Source organism: Haemaphysalis longicornis, unplaced genomic scaffold (assembly GCF_048455015.1).
Source record: "Haemaphysalis longicornis isolate Haplotype H1 unplaced genomic scaffold, Haemaphysalis longicornis Haplotype H1 scaffold_1, whole genome shotgun sequence".
NCBI lineage: Eukaryota > Metazoa > Arthropoda > Arachnida > Ixodida > Ixodidae > Haemaphysalis > Haemaphysalis longicornis.
This window is the reverse complement of record NW_027526203.1, coordinates 481,441,014-481,458,261: the sequence shown is the minus strand read 5'-3', so window position 1 is coordinate 481,458,261 and position 17,248 is coordinate 481,441,014.

Here is a 17,248-nt window from a genome sequence, read left to right as displayed (position 1 = left end):
GAAAAGAGAAGGCCATCTACAAGCTGAAAACCTCAAAAAACATGGACTACATGGCGGCAAAAGCCGCATTGCAGAAGCCGCGTCATTATCTCCGCAAGGATGGGTCAGCTTCTGCTAGAAATGCAACTAAGCAGACTAGAGTGAACACCACGCCTCCAAAGCTAGATGTTCAAAATTTCCCTCCACTATCGCCACCTCAGCCTGGTCAAGCACCTGCAGAGGAAGTGGCGACTATGCCTACGCAGGGCCCCGGTACGGAACCGCAGAAACCTGCACCTCGCAGGCGATCCAAACAGTCGCGCGATCAAAGCACGCACCCTAGCTCGACAAACGTCTTCCATTTGGTGGGAATGATACTGGGCACCCTTCGCAACTTCCTCACTCCTCCTACCTCCGCAGTGGCTCACGCCATGCTTACTCTCATTGATTTAGTCTCGCCGATATTCTCACCATGGCGGTAACAACAATGTCTACATCTCCAGTACCTGTACTAAATGAAATTCGTAACAAGGCCACTGTCTTTCAATGGAACGCGCGTGGTCTCCGCAGCCGCCTATCAGACCTCCGGCAACTCATCCAAAAGCACCGCTTCCCAATTATAGCTATTTCAGAGTCCCGGCTGCCTTCCCAAATTCGCCTTTCTGGATACTCGATTTTCCAGTCTGCCACAGGCGCAGACCAAAGCAGGGTTCTACTTGCGATTCGGAATGACTTCACCTTCATATCGCACACTGCGTCCAAGGACTCGTCGAATGAGTATGTCGCAGCTACAGTGCAACATAAAAATATTACGTTCACTGTAACCGCAGCATATGTACCACCCCGTGCCATGTTTGACGCCAAATGGCTTAGTTCCCTGCTCACGGCTACCCAGCCACCACATGTGCTAACAGGCGACTTTAATGCTCATCACCCTGCTTGGGGAAGTGACAAACTCACCGTGAGGGGTCGTCGCCTGCTGGACATGGCCAGTCAGGCAGGACTGGTGGTGGTAAACACAGGAGCCCCGACATTCATTCGTGGCTCGATGGCTAGTGAGTTGGACGTCACAATGGTCTCTTCCTCGTTGATGAGCTCTGTAACCTGGCACGCCGACATTGAAACCCTTGGAAGTGACCATGTGCCAACCTATATCCTTATCAAGGGTCTACGCGGGGGATCATTCCAATCCAAAGTTGCTAGGGTAGATTGGAATGGCTACAGGGCTCATTTAGAGGCTTCCAGCGACAGAATCACACCTCACGAAGAGCTCGTCGAGATTGTAACAAAAACTGCTCCCGCAAGCACAGTTCGAGTTCAACAATTGAAGTCACGCTCTGTGGCGGACGCTGAATACGAACGGCTTCGAGCCATCCGGCGCCGAGCCGAACACCGTGCGCGAAGGACGTTATCGCCAGATGATATCCGTGCTGCCCGGCGCGCACAAAAGCACGTGAGAAAACACATCGACAAGCTTGGCAAGGAGCAATGGAGGCTGTTCTGCTCACGGCTGGACCCACGCAAGCCTCTCTCGCACGTCTGGCGCGTAGTCAGAAGCTTGAAGTCGGAGCCGTGTCAGATGCGCCCATTTCCATCAGTGGCTCTACGTGGCGGACTCAGTGAGATTGAAGTTGCGGAAGCGTACTGCAAGAAGATCACTTTCCCTTCACCTCCACTGTAGTGTCTTTTCTCGCGACATCCGGACTCTCTACGTCAAATGCTGTGAATTTGGACTGTCCTTTCACCATGCGGGAGCTCCTTAATGCCTTAGCGTCTGTGAACAGATCGTCAGCACCAGGCTCTGACAATATTACCTATTCCACGTTAGCCCATCTTGGTGAGAAGGCCCTTGAGCAGTTACTCTTCATCTACAATTCTTCCTGGAGCACAGGGCGCCTCATTGCCAGCTGGAAGATCGGGCTTGTGAGACCAGTTCTCAAACCGGGCAAGTCACCAGCGGACATGAACTCGTACCGACCAATAACACTTTTTTCAGCTGCGTTGGTAAGGTTATGGAGAAGATGGTTTTGGAGCGCCTGGACTGCGACCTTGAAAACAGGGCAGTATATCCACCACAAATGTCGGGTTTCATGCGTGGAAGGAGTAGCATGGATAATGTTCTTATGTTATCACGGGACATAGCCCAGCAGATGGCGTTAAGGAACATTGTCGTAGCTGTGGTGAGCTCGTGGAATGGCCCTCGCGTGCGAGCCGATCCGATATCACATTGCCCTTGATGCCGCAGTGTCCTGGCAGCCACTGCAAAGAAATAGTGTGCCCGTTGCGGAGTACCTCAGTGTGTATGACGTTGATTTCTTGTATCAATTGGCCTCGATTACTTCCACGCTTGAGAAGCGTTTGTAGCGCAGAGCGGGAGTCCAGAAAAATTACCCAAGGTTTTGGAGGGCAGTCCCTGACAATCTGCAGCGCAGCTCTTACTGCTGCCAGCTCGGTTTTTGTAGCCGATGTCTTGTGGCTGAGCTTTTGGCTCACAGAGACCCCCGAAGATGGCACCCATACACCTATGGCGGAAGATTCACAAGTCACGCACCCATCAGCATATACGTGGGTATACCCGCCATAGCAGCGAGATATATGCTGAAGTGTGTAGTAGGTCAAGGCTGGTGGAGGCATCGTTGACTTTTTCCCGATTCCAGGCACTGTTGTTGTTATTGACCACGTAGAAAATTGCCAAGGTGGTAACTCGGGTCTAATAGGACGTTGATAGTAAACCGGCAGGAATTCCTGCACATGACTTCTGGAGCTATCTGCCAAAGGATGGGCAAAGGAACCGCTAACATGGCGGAGGCAGACACGGATATTTTCTTATCTTAATAGTACCCTGGCTGAGAGGCATCTCGCTTCCCAAAGTGTCCCGGACGTTGAAGTGCACTTAGGGAGTCCCAGGCAAATACGCAGAGCTTGCGCCTGTAGTGCCTCTAGCTGATTGACGTTGCTCTTGGACAGTGAACCGAGGGTAGGCAGGCTGTAGCGAAGCAGACCAATAAAGAGTGCCCTGTAGAGTCGTAGCAGCGAAGCAACCGAGCAACCCCATGCAGTGCCTGCAAGCATCCGTAGGATGTGCACGAAAGACTGTAGTTTGTCTTTGAGGCATCGCATATGATAAGTCCATGACATTGACCTGTCAAATACAATGCCTAGGAATCGATGACATCGCACATATGGTATGGTGCAGCCTGCTACAGTCAGGGCATAACGAGACATGTCGCGTCTTGTAAATGCCATCGCAGCGCATTTTTCAGGAGAAAGAACCAGTCCACAATTTTTCAGGTATCGCGCCAATCGTCGGATCGCCAGTTGCAGCTTCGCTCGTATGCTTCGGCAGTTTCTCCCTGCGCACCAGACACATACATCGTCAGCATACAATGATACATTCACGCCAGAGGGTAATACTTTTGGGAGACCAACAAGACAGATGTTAAAGGGAGGGGGGCTAAGGACACCGCCTTGCGGAACACCTTGTCTTATAGTATGACGGGTGGTATCTCCGCTAGTAGTGGTCATATATATAGTCCTGTCTTGAAGGTAGTCCCTTAGCCACGTAAACATCTGCCCCCTGATACCTGCAGCCGTCATTTCTCGGCAAATAGCATCATGGGCGACACAAGGAGGACATCAATGGAATAGCCACAACTCTTGGATGGCGCATGCAATTACAGCACTGGCGGAACCCGGACCTGCAGTACGCCCCCCTGTACGCTATCGACCCGCAGTGTACGTTTCGTATACCTCACGGTTTATCGAGGCAAACAGAGTGTGCTATACATCGCCTGCGCCTCAAAGTAGCCTATACAAAAACTTTTCGTAACAAGATCGGTCTGATGGCATCACCTCTGTGTACGCTTTGTGGTGTACGAGAAGACACTGAACACCTGTTCTGCGTTTGTCCACGTTTTAACTCGGCGCCAACGACAGCGCGAAGTTTATTACGGGCGAGAACTGTCAGCATGGAGGACTTTTTCGGCCCCTGGAACAGCGAAGACAGGGCGGTGCGGGGTTTTAAAGCTCTTGCGCGTTTCCTCAGAGACTCTGGACTCGACTTCATCCTGTGACTGCCTGTGACTTTTTTTGTTTTTTTTATGTGTGCTCATGTGTCTGTCTGGTGGAGTTTCTTTCGTTTTTTTTTCTTTTTTTTATTTGTATTATTCATGTAAGCATATAACCCTTATCATATGTTCACCAACCATCTGAAGTAGCAAGCCCAGCATTATGCAGGGCTGACCTCTTCGGTCTCATTAAGGAATTTTCTCTCTCTCTCCTACAGATAATTCCGCACCCAGCCAAGCACGGAATCAGGAAGTCCAAGAGGACATCTTAAGGAGTAAAAGAGAAGGGAGAACAGTATCAAGCGGTTTTTTGAAGTCTAATAAAACTCAATGAACTTGTTTACCAGCGTCAAATGAAGAAAAAATATGGTGGGAGAATTCAGCCAACCGGGTGATACGAAAAAAACGCGCCCGAAAGCCATACTGGGCATGGTTAAAAAAGTTGTTCTTCTCTAAGTGGTGAAAAATGGTTTAGTATAACACATGCTCCAATCTTTTGCAACACACACTAGTAAGGGATATGGGAATGCAATTTTTGCATCTTTACGGATACCAGCTTTATGAACTGGGGGGACATTTGCAGATTTCTAGTCCTAAGGAAGTTCACTGGAACTAAGAGACACTCCAAACAAAAACAAATAATCTAGAAATCACGGTAGCACCTGTTTTGAGAAGATAGCACGGGGCGAGGTCTGGTGCAGTGGCAGAGTTTGACTTAAGCTTGCACATAAGTTTACGCACTCGCTCATCGTACACTGAGATTTCGGTCATTACCTCGATATAGTTGGGATCGGGAGAGGCATGAACGTCGGTGATATCTGAGGAAAATATTGACTTGAAGTAGTCAATGAAATGATTAGCTTTTTGAATATCAACAGTGATGTCTCCCTGGGGTCCTGATATTGGCGGTCTGTAACCTTCCTCCTTGCCATTTGACTTCACAAACTTCCACAACTCTTTAGGACTTTGTTTGAGCTTGTTACCAAACGATGAAGAAAACGCACCTTTTGCTACCTTGATTTTTAGCCTAATCTCTTTTCCTATGGCATCAAGAGTGCAGAACAAGTTTTCAATGCTGTCAACTCTCTACCTGCGAAAAAGTCGACGTTTTTTTTTTAAATTTAGCATCGCTTTAACTTATCTGGTGAACCATCGGGGGGTATAAATCGTTTTGGGTGGGATATAGGAATGAATGAGGTCCAACACCTTGTCCTTGAAACATTCCCATAGCTGACCCATGTTATATTTTAACCTTAGTTCGGCAAACACTTGAAAGTACACTTCCAGGGCCCGTATCAATAGATCGTAGTTTCCTCTTAGGTACATTACCACTTTCCGAGGTCGTCCGATAGCAGGTAACGGACGCATACATGCGATAGTCGCTAACACCACATTGTGATCACTGATACCAGGCACAGGACATACAGATTGCACTGAATTGTCTGAGTTGTAAAATCAAAGGTCAAGCGTTAAAGCGCAGTCCCCGAATCGCCTTGTCTGGAAGTCCACATACTTTTACTGTCCGTTAGTAGCTAACACATTGGTGAATTCCAGGGAAAGTGCAGAAGTAAAAGCTGGAACGGGGGACATATCTACCCACGTGGTTTGAGGCATAATGAAGAAAAAACTTTGTTTTTAAGTTCCGAATTTCCTTGGGCAATATGTTAAATGGCACCAGAGAAGTGTTGCTAGGGCTACGGTAGAAAGAGCCAAACGCGACGCAACGGTGGAAATCAAATAAAGATGGAAAAACTTCAGCATTATTGACGGTATCGTCAAGCCAAGACTTAATGGCGATTAAAATATCTGCCTCATCTGCAGTGATTAAGGCAGCCAGTCCATCGTTCTTATTTTCATTGCTCCGGCAGTTTACAAGCAAAACGTTTAATTTTGTTATTCGTTTCGGGCCCTTTGGCACGAGGTAGTCGAGACGCGCACGATGGTGTCAATTATGTTTGAGCGAACATATAGCTATCTTATTGCCTAAACGACCGTGTCAATTTCTACATCATAGACACCCGCCGCGGTGGCTCAGTAGCTAAGGCGTTGCGCTGCTGAGCACGTGGTCGCTGGTTCGATTCCCGGCCGCGGCGGCCGCTTTTCTTATGGAGGCGAAAAGCAAAAACGACCGTGTGTGCGAGATTTCGGCGCACGATAAAGATCCACAGGTGGTCAAAATTAATCCGGAGCCCTCTACTACGGCGGGCCGCATCGCCTGCGTTGCGTCGGCGCGATAAACCCCACAATCAATCAATCAATCTACATCATAGACGTACTTATGCCCGCCTTGGCGTAGTTTTTTAAACGCGGCTGAAATATAATATCGTGTTGCCTGGCAAACTCAAAGTCTTCGAGAAGTCACGAAGTCTTCGCTAAAAACAAAATGTTTTTATCACCGGACGCTAGAATTAAATCTTTATCTTCGAAGCGGCGAACTTTGCAACAATCGGTCGATTTTTGTTTGGTTGGAAACTACCGATTCTGTGCGCCCTTTCCAGATGAAAATAGTCAACCGTTATGTTCAAGCAATGGGCGCACAAGGCAACGACGGCATCCTCCGATTCTGATGCGTTATCTGGAATCCCGAAGACTAAAAGGTTGTTCCTGCACAACTGGTTCTCGGCTTCATCTGCAACCGCTTATAGCAACGCTAAGTCCTGAGTTATGGTGGAGGCGTTGCCCTACTGATTTGCTAAAAACTAGGGGTTATCTTAGGAATGCATCTTTTAAATGCAGAGCATTTCAGTAACTCACGATGTCACCCGCGTTGACGTCCGTAGTCGTCCGTAGTCGTAGTCCGCGCCCCTCCCCCTACACTATATAAAAAAAAATACTATCCGGCGCCCGGTTTCGATCCCTCGACCCTGCGGGCGGAACGCAATGTACATGGTGCTCTACCCACTGCGCCACAAAGCCGACACAGAATGGGAGGCTACGAACGCGCCTTATATCCTTGACTCATTCAAATTACTGCTGACGAGCGCTCTCTCGTCAGCAGTTGCCACAAGTGCAACAACATTAACGTAACGCAAACTACTTAACGTCGTGCGCCCCCGGAAATGCTCTGCATTTGATCGTGCCCCTCGCGAGGGGGATGTTTCACTGCGTCGCCATGCGAACAGTTTGCCATTATAGTTTCCGCCCGCTCCGGTCGGTGTCGCCACGGTTCAAGCCACGGCAGGGGAGCTGCGCGGGCGTTCGTTGATCGGCGTGCGTTCCGGCGTGGTGGTTTGATGGTTGTGGCGAGTTCAGTCTGCACTTTTGGCAACGAATAAGGGATGAAATATTTTTAAAATATCGGGCTTGCGGCTTTGCAGAACAATATACACAAAGAACGTTGAACGTCTTGAACTCTTGAATGTACTTGGCGTCACGTCACTGCTAGTTGCGCTGCCGACCGACGACGCGCGCATGGTCACTTGCGATGCGCCTCAAAACGAGAATTTCAAAGGCGCCTCCTAAATTCCAGAAGCAATGAATTGTGGAAATATTTGGGATTTATGTTCTTAAATGGTCGTTCAAGCAGACAAAATTAGGCAAAGACAAATGCAATTTCTCTTCACGGCCCCTTTAAGGCTGTCACATCTCGCTTGTCCGAGTTTTTTTTTTCTCGTTATGTGTTTATTGAAGAAATGCTTCGCACCAATTTTCCCAGCAAACCTCACTATATTCTAAGTTTTGTAGGAGCTCTTGGCGATAGAACTAAGCACCGAAACAAAGGAATGGCAAAAAGCTTTAAGCCACTCGAAGAAAGACATCGCTTGCCCAAACTCAAGAATGGAGCAAGTGGGAAAATTATTTAATGTAAAAAAATGAAGGCTGTAATGTTACGGCGCAAAATTTTCCTTACAGCGAATTGAATTATGCTACTTCCAACTACTACTGAGCACCTGAGTATTACTGTCTCCAGGTATGAGTTTATAGGCGAAACGAGAAATGTGTGACGATTCAGTGTCAGTGCATTAACATTTTCAGGCGACCAGCTGAGCCGTATTCTGTAACCACTGATACATCCCAGGAATACACCGAAAAAAATGCGGTCTTATTTTTCCTGTTCGAGGCACTTCCCCTATTCCTCCATGTTTTTCAGCTGAGATTCCACGCCCTTTTACCATTCCCGCAAGTCTGTTCGTATCTTGAATTGCCCTCACTCAATGCGTTGTATTGCTTCCAAAAGAACGGACCTTTCAATTGTTTCTGCTCGCGTGGAAGATTCATCAACGCCATCACGCTTTGGGTTGGTGTCAATATCTCCAGATAACAACAGAATCATGTTTGTGGTAATAGCCTAATAAACACGAAGCAAGCCCGTGGGAACAACGTTTCTGGACAGATAGTGGGTGTCAGTAGGGCGCGACACCGCTACATTTCAACGATCTGAGCTTCGAAAGCACAGACAGTTTTTTAAGTAACTAACCTGGGTTACCTGCAGCCGTGAGTACCTGCACAGTGTGGTGTCGAACCCCACTGGCAGTGTCGTCGAAGGCTCCTTACGTAGTCGCACTGACGAAGTCCCAACATCGCCGAGATTTGGCGGAGCCAATCCGTCGGAGTGCAGGAATTCGAGGTCATCGACAGGGCAGTGCCATTGGTCGCCGGCAGAGGTGCCATCAGTTGTCGCTGGTCCGTCGATGGCCGTAGATGGGCGGTTTGCCCAGGCACGAAGAAGCACCTGGGCTACAGATGCCATGAGTACATGATCATTTCGGTGTCATGCCCCCTAATCCGAAATCATAGGGCCGAATTCGCGATTAGGATGTGACGACGCTACTGGGCCGCAAATATGGAGAACATTTTGCTTTTTATCACGCATGTATCAGACACAATGCTAAAATTAAACTATCCACTGCGTTAGCTGGCCCTTTTGTTCAATATTTAGCACATCTGAATGTGCTGAATCCCGCCGTCAGAATCTGATGTTCGCGAAAAAAGAGTAAAGGGCAGTTGATGCTTTCGGTGTAATGTTTGTGCCATGCACATTCTGAACTACGTCATGCCATCTAGAGCTTGTTGACAGAACAATACGATAAAAAAAAAGCCTGGCTCGACTGGAAGGTCGACAGGAGGTAACAGCAGGACACTGGTTCAGCTTGTGCTCTTCTCGTTCACCCTTGAAAGCATATACAGAGACGCTCGTGTAACGATCACTGAGTGCTTGCTTCACCCGCTTGTTCTTTGCGCACCTCCGCAAATAGCTTCTCAGATTTCCCTACTTTCAAGGTCTTTTATCTGACTTTTCCGACGCCAGATTGCAAAACGAAGCCCCTCTAATTGCTGCACTTTAAGCGAAGAAGTTTCGAGCGTTAGAACGGCACCGCCTCTCCTGCGCCCTGGAAGAGTTCAAGCCCTAATGCGGCTGGGCGGACGGCGCTTTGCAAGCAAGCGCGCCGTTTGATTGGAAAGCTCGATTCTCACGCCGTTCGGCGCCCACATAGGATGCCTGCAATTGCCTACTGGCCGGCCGGCCGAAAACCTAATTGGATTTTCTATTCGACTGTTCCCTTGACTGTTTGTGCACTTCATGTGGCACCACCTTTATCACCCCCTCCCCGCCTCTGATTTATTTTTTTGCTCAAGGTTGCCGACCATTATTTTGCAAATTACTACTACAGTTTCTTTAGTTTTTCCGACACCGGGTCTTTCCTGTTTTTAAATTTCTGTCCGGAATTGTTTAGTGTTTTATCTGGATCCGTGCGTTAATTCTTACTTTCATTGGGAATTGTTAGCGTGAAGGGTAGGGTAACAGAATGCCTTTTTTTCTTCGTTCCGTCGCAACCCGCCCTCCTCGGCTATTTAAGTATAGAATGCCGCAACTACAGTCAAACCTGAATATAACAAACTCGGATAAAGCGAAATATGCTTCATAGCGAACACTCAAAGTTCCTTGGCCGTTATACATGTAAAATGTATTATTATAACGAACTGAACATTGGATATATCGAACTCAAATCGCGCGATAAGTCACAAAAGGCCCGCAAACGCGCTTCTGACCGCTGTGCTGCCTACCCGCGCTTCTGCAAAACGCCGCAACGGGAGAAATTGGCGCCTTTTGCCAGCCTCGCTATGCAGCACTCCTATTTGGCAGCTGCCTGCTACGTGTCAAGCACATGCGAACAGCTCCGGGCCTATCGCGCTTTAGGATAGAGAAGAAAAAAACGGCCAAAACTACTCTGCTGCTTCCACGACTGCAGCAATCCTCGCCCGACGCTGCAAGAAGCCCTTTCTGCTAGCAATGTACCGCGGCGATACTGCACCAAAATACAGGGAAGTGGACAGGAGTTCGTCGAAATGATGTCGCGTGTTGAGAATGCGATTCTCAGTGATGGTGCTAAACGCGGTGTTCAGGCGAAAATCACTTCCTACTGCAAATAGGTGTACACATCCTGCAATTTTTTTTATATTGCTAGTTCGGTTATATGGAACTACTTCGTATAGTGAACAAATCGCGCTGAGTCGCGCTGTTTGTCATAACCGGGTTTTATTGTATACCTATACCCTGAGCAAAGGTAACTCAGGGGATCATTGATCTTACGCGATGAGTAAAGCAACTAAAGTAATAAAACCAATAAAGAGTCGCCTGAAGAGAGCGTTTAGTGCAACTGTGATTTTTGTTATTGTTAGCTCGAAGAGCACAGCTTACACAGAAAGATTTCTTTCAAACGTCACGGGGTTCCACTATGACGATATCATGCGCTGAATTTACATTATTGAATCTTCGTGTGTCAAGTCATTTGTAATGCATTCAGTAGACATTTTTCTTCATTGGGAAGTCCTAGAATCGAAAAGTACGATGCAAGCCATATACCGAGTTCAGCTTACTCGTTTTACCTTTGTCATACAGATGAATTTGAAGTATCTTCAGTGATATCAGGATTACGCACGACTGCTAGTGGGGTAGACAACATCCCAGCACAGGCAATTAAGCTTGTAAAAAATAATGTATCACCTGTTCTTGCCCATATAATAAACAATATTTTTCTCACAGGCGTATTCCCTCACCGACTGAAAATTGCCGAGGTTCTTCCAATATTTAAATCGAAAGACAGACAAAAAACGGAGAATTATCGGCCCATATCCATACTCACTTTTTTAAGTAAAGTAGTGGAAAACCTTTTCGTTATTCGTTTAAATGGGTACCTTGAAGAGTATAACATTCTCACAAATGTTCAGTTCGGATTTAGGGAAGGCTATTCCACTAGCACAGCTATTTTGACTTTCCTAGATGCAGTGCGGAAATATATGGACAATGGCTTTTTAGTGACCGGGATCTCTAGAGATTTCGCTAAATCATTTGATTCCTTGAACCATGTAATAGTTAAAGGTAAATTAGAGCATGACGGCATTAATGGCACTCCTTTGAGTCTCGTAGAAAATTGACAAATATCCATATCGGTAAATTCCAATCAGAAATTAAATCTTGGAGTTCCTCAGGGATCCATCCTCGGACCTATATTGTTTTTGTTGTATATTAAAGACCTGCCTTTGCAGCTAGTTCACGCCAGCCCGGAGCTTTACGCCGATGATACGAATCATTTAATTGCGGACCGTAATGAGAGAGCCTTAATAACAAAAGTTAATGAAGAACTCAATAACTCGTATTCATGGTGTTCAGCTAATGCCATTCAACTTAACCCTCAACAGACAGTTTACATATTATTCCATTCAGAGTCTAAATGCGTAGAAGAGCTATTTATAATTCGTCGTTGATTGCACGCACTAACAACACAAAGTTTTTAGGTATTGTTATTGATAATCAATTAAAATTCACTGATCATATACTCTGAATCATAAAAAGGCGTCTTATGGATTTCATGTACTTGCGCGATGTCGACATTTCTTTACATCAGACATACTTGTCAACATATACTATGCATTCGTACACTGCCACATAAATTACTGTATCGTAGTCTGGGGCTGCACATATAAGACACATCTGTTCCCTATTCTCTGGTTACAAAAACGAGCACTTCGAGTGGTATTACATTGTACAAGTAGCGAAATAGGGAATATGTTTGAATTTTTCCATGTACCTAATGTCTGTAATTTAGTAACGTATAACATAGCGCAGATGATGTTCCAATTTCTTCATCGCAAATTAAATATAAACACAGTTTGCTTGCAACCTTCTCATCGAGCCACTGATGCCATCCCACAACGTCTTCTGTTGCCTAAAATTCGTACCATTTATGGAAAAAAGTTACTAGAATCCACAGGAGCAATTTGCTGGAATAGTTTGAATGCCAAAACTCAGAACCTTACTTGTTTTGTATTGTTTAAAAAACGTGTCATACAACATCTTATGTCTGAAAATTGCATGTGATAGCGTGATTTTTGTTCTTCGTTTTTATCCTTTTTTTGTTGCTGCACTTGCCAATTCGAACTTGTTATATAGTGTAGTATTATTTGGTTGGGACCCTTTGACAACATCGTTGGGTCCCTGTGTACATTCTATGTGTATCTTTTTTGGCTTAAATAAATAACCCTCAAACTCAAACTCAATCAAACTCACAGCGTTTGATTATTTTGTAGAGCAGTGCGGTGGGCATGCCAACAACAAACCCAAAATGGGAAATAAACTCCTGGTGCACAAGTAGTTGTTCTACTTCATTCTTCTTTTGCGGAAGTTACTGTTTTCCAAACTCGACCTGATTAGTGAAGCACACGCACCTTCTCCAGCAGCCGGGGCTTTATTTGGGCGGAAGTGACAAACGGGACAAATTTCACGAACAAAAGAATACGAACTTTCTGAGGAAGAAAAGGCCGGCTGGAGAGGCCAAGTAATTCAGGCATGTTGGACAGGTGTGACTATTCAACACCATTGATGAAACTTCATAACATTCCCCCATTAAAAGCACGCAGAAAAATTCGTCGACAGTCATTCTTACATGATTGTATAACTGCCACCTTTGAAAACAGCTCTTCCACGAACTTGTGAAATCCCTGACTACCACGACCACAAGACACAGTCGTAATTCACCTCTAACACAAATTTTCGCTCGTACAACTACTTTTAAAAACAGTTTTTTCCCACGCGTAGTTTCAGAGTGGCGGTCGCTGCCGCCATGTGTTTTTGAGTCTGGTAAATTGTTGCAAGAACTAGAGCATCTCTTCGTGTTTGCTTAGGATAACAGTATGACTATTAAGTGCGGGGCTGTCTTTTCCTTTATTGTGCTATGCACTATGATGTATTCTAATGTATTTGATGTACTTCCTGCCTTGTCTGTGACGACGATAGTCTCGTTTTGCGTCGTCATTTAATGCGTAGCATTCTTTGTCGTGTACCCCCCCCCCCCCCAAGCCGGGACCGTGTAACGCCCTGCATTTCCACAAAAATGCAGGTATCGCGAAAATTCCACCTGTAATCGTTATAACAGGGTAAATGGGGATAAATGGTTGAACGAAATTTTGAAGAACTAAAAAAATAAGAAAATTTTAAAATAATTGCGGAAACTTGCGAACCACCTTTCGCCCTGCATTTGCATAATAATGCATATTTCACGAAAGTTCCACGTGTAATCGTTATAATAGCGTAAATGGAGATGATTGGTTGGAATGAAAACTTGAAAAACTAAGAAATAAGAAAGCTATTAAAAAATTACGGAAAATGGCAAACCGTATAACGCATGGCATTTACACAATAATGCAGATTTCGCGATAGTTCTACCTGTAATCGTTATAACATCGTAAATGGAGATCATTGGTCGAACGAAATTTTGAAAATCTACAAAAATAAAAATATATAAAATATTTACGGGAAATGGCGAAGCCTGTAATGCCCTGCATTTCCACAATAAGGCAGATTTCGGGAAAGTTCTACGTGTAGTCATTATAATAACGTAAATGGAGGTAATTCGTCGAACAAAATTTTGAAAAAATAATAAATAACGGAAATATGAAAAAAATACGGAACATCACAAATCGCATGACGACCTGCATTTCCACAATAATGCCGATTTTGCGGGAGTTCTACATATAACCGTTTTATTAGCGTAAATGAGATAATTGGTAGAAAAAAAGTTTAAAGCACTAAAAAATAAGAAAAGAAATACTGAAAATGGCGAACCGTGTAACGCCCTGCATTTCCACAACACTGCAGATTTCGCGCAAGTTCCAAAAGTAATCGTTATAATAACGTAAAAGGAGATAATTGGTCGGGCAAAATTTTGAAAAACTAAAAAAATAGGAAAAATGTTAAGCAAAGCGGAAAATGGTACCCAGTATAACGTCCTGCGTTTCCACAAAAATGCAGGTTGCGCGAATGTCCCATTTCTAATCGTTATAATAGCGTAAATGTAGATAATTGGTTGGACAGGATTTAGAAAAACGAAAAAATTTGGTTGTAAAAAACTCACACTCAAGACAAGCGGCCTAAGAATGCTACGCATTAGTAGATAATTCTCTGAATTTCTGCAGAATTTTTGTGTCGTTTTGTCGCCCCTCCTTCCTAGGCCTAAATAGTGGCCTGTAGTACTAACAAATAAATAAACGTTGCTGCCGAGAGCGAGGTTTTGTCTTTAGTTGACCACGTCTCACTCATTTTTCATTTATTTATCTATCTTCTAATTTATTTTTTTACAATACTGCTACTGTCTACTGTCTTTCGAGAGCCTAGCAGGTGGGCATACGTAATGTGCATGCAAGATATATATTGAACAAGCTTGTTCGTAAAAAGACAACAATGCACACATGTAAAAAAGGAATATACACACATTTATACTAAGACACGTGTATACTACAAAGCAACAGTAACCGCAGATATACCAAAAAGTACATATCATCATCATCAACAACAACAACAAAAAGTCTACTAGGTCCACTGAAGGATGACGCCCCCTTCGATAGACCTTCAACCACTCCTATCATGCGCTGCCCGAGACCATTCTTTGCCTTCGAATTTCCTTATTTCATCTCTCTATCGAGTTATTGGCCTTCCTCTTCTTCTAGACCTGTCTTTCGGTGTCTATTCTGTTGCCCTGGTAGTTCACCGGTTGTCATTTAGTTTAACTACTTCGCCAGCACAAGTCCATTTTTTTATTTATTTCAACTGTGACATGCGCTACTCGACTTCGTCCCCCAATCCAGGAAGCTCGTTTCCTCTCCCTTAGCATCACTCCTATCATTCTTCCTTCCCTGGCCCGTTGAGCCGACGTAAGTTTGCTTTCGAGTTGTTTACTGAGGCGCCAAATTTCCGCTCTACGTCTCCTCCCCGGCAGTATGCACTGGTTGTATATTCTTCTTTTTAGTGATGGAGGTGGCTTGCTTTTCGTTACTTGGGAGTGCTTGCCGAGTGTACCTCAGTCCATACCTATTTTACGCCGGATTTCTCTCTCGTTGTTGGAGTCAGCACTGACAACCTGTCCGAGGTAGTTATATCTTTGTTCTTTTTCTAGCGTTTTGTTGCATATGCTTAAGAGGACGCTTTGTGCATGTTTATTCATCATTACTTTAGATTTATTCGTATTTTATAGACCAGGCGCTTCACGCTTGACTCACAATTCGTTCATTGAGACGAACTTGTGTCCACAACCAAGAAACACCGACTGCTGCGCCTTGAGGGACAGCTTTCTTCGCGGCAATATTTATCCTTGGTCCCACGGCCGTGCTTCCTGATTGTAGCTCCCTGCAGACTCAATTATCAAGGCTATGTCGTCTGCAAACCTAAAAAAAACTCAAGCATTCCCCGTTTATCCTTAATCCTACGTTTCCTCAGTCCAGCTTCCTGGATACCCCCTCCAGACATGCTGCGAAGAGTTTTGGCGAGGTGGTATATCCCTGTCGTACGCCCTTTCTGATCGGGAATATATCGCTGTGATTTTTTTCCTGTGCATCATTCATATGTGTCGTCTGAGTCTTATGTAGGTCTCCTCTATTCATGCAGTCACAAATATTGATTGCGTAGTCAACTGCGACTATTACTGCCCCGTCGTTTTGTGCATGCCGTAGTCGGTGTATACTGTGGTCTCGTGATTTTAGAACGTTCCTCAAATGAACTTGATCCTGCCATATCACCTTGATCCTGCTAGAATTTTTATGCGTAGTCGCAGGATCTGTCACAGTTCTGTCATGGCGTGCAGTCATTTCTTTTCAGATGAGGTGCCCGTCTTCCATACGATGGTCCACCCCTATTTTATTTCCCAGCCGCTTTCTTGGTGCTAAGAAAGTGGTTTCTCTGCTTTCTTCAAAAGCGTTATGAAGACACAATTTGACGGCCGATTCATCCTCATCATCAGACTGCAGAACGAGGGCCTCTTCCGTCGACCTTCACCCCACTTGTCGTGCGCTGCCCGAGTCCATTCTTTGCCTCCGAATGCTGTTAATTCGTCCCCCGATCGAGTTATGGCCTTCACCTTCTTCTAGGCTCGTCTGTCGCTGCCCATTATGTTACCCTGGTGGTCCGCAGGTTGTCAGTTAGTCTCACGGCCAAAATTGCGAGGTTCAGGGCCGCCTTTCACGCTGTCCTGATGGCAGTGTTTGTTTTATGTTCTTCGGTGCGGGTAAATTTGTGGTACGGTATGCTCTGCAATATCAAATCAGTGGATGAATGAGTCTTACCCTTTCTTCTTTCTTTCCTGCTCTTCTTTCGCTTAGGCGTTTTATAATATGGCAAATTGGTTAAACATTCTATCTTTTTTTTGGCTATTGTGAATTTGGCTGTGCCGCTTGACTCTAAGGCCACGCCGAGCATTCTTACGTTACTTCTCTGGGAGGACATCCGTACCTATCTAAGGGTGATTTTTAGTTTGGCCTTGTGGCTTCCTCCGTCTTTTTCCAAACGGAGCTTGCAGTGGAGACAGAACCACGGGAATATTTAAAAGTAGTTTGAGAACTATTGTGATTAGACCCTATATACCGGGATTTATTTTAGTTCGTTTACGGCCATAATCAATGCCTCCCTTGATTTCTGAGAGACTGGAGTTATTTTTTGCCCCCTGTTTTAGTAAGGTGACCTAATGTTGGTACCGGCGTCAGTTCCGGTGGAAAACACGCCGGGGTGGCTCAGTGGGTGAGGTGTTGTGCTGCTGAGACGAAGAGCGGGAGTGCTGCTGAGACGAAGAGCGGGTTGACCATGGCGGCCCTTTTCGTGTGGTGTAAAATAACTGAAATGCCATTGTGTCGAAATTTTGGCACACCTTATAGGTCCCCAGGTGTTCGAAAAAATTCGGGAGCCTCCCACTACAGCGCGCCTCGTAGCCAGGTGCAGC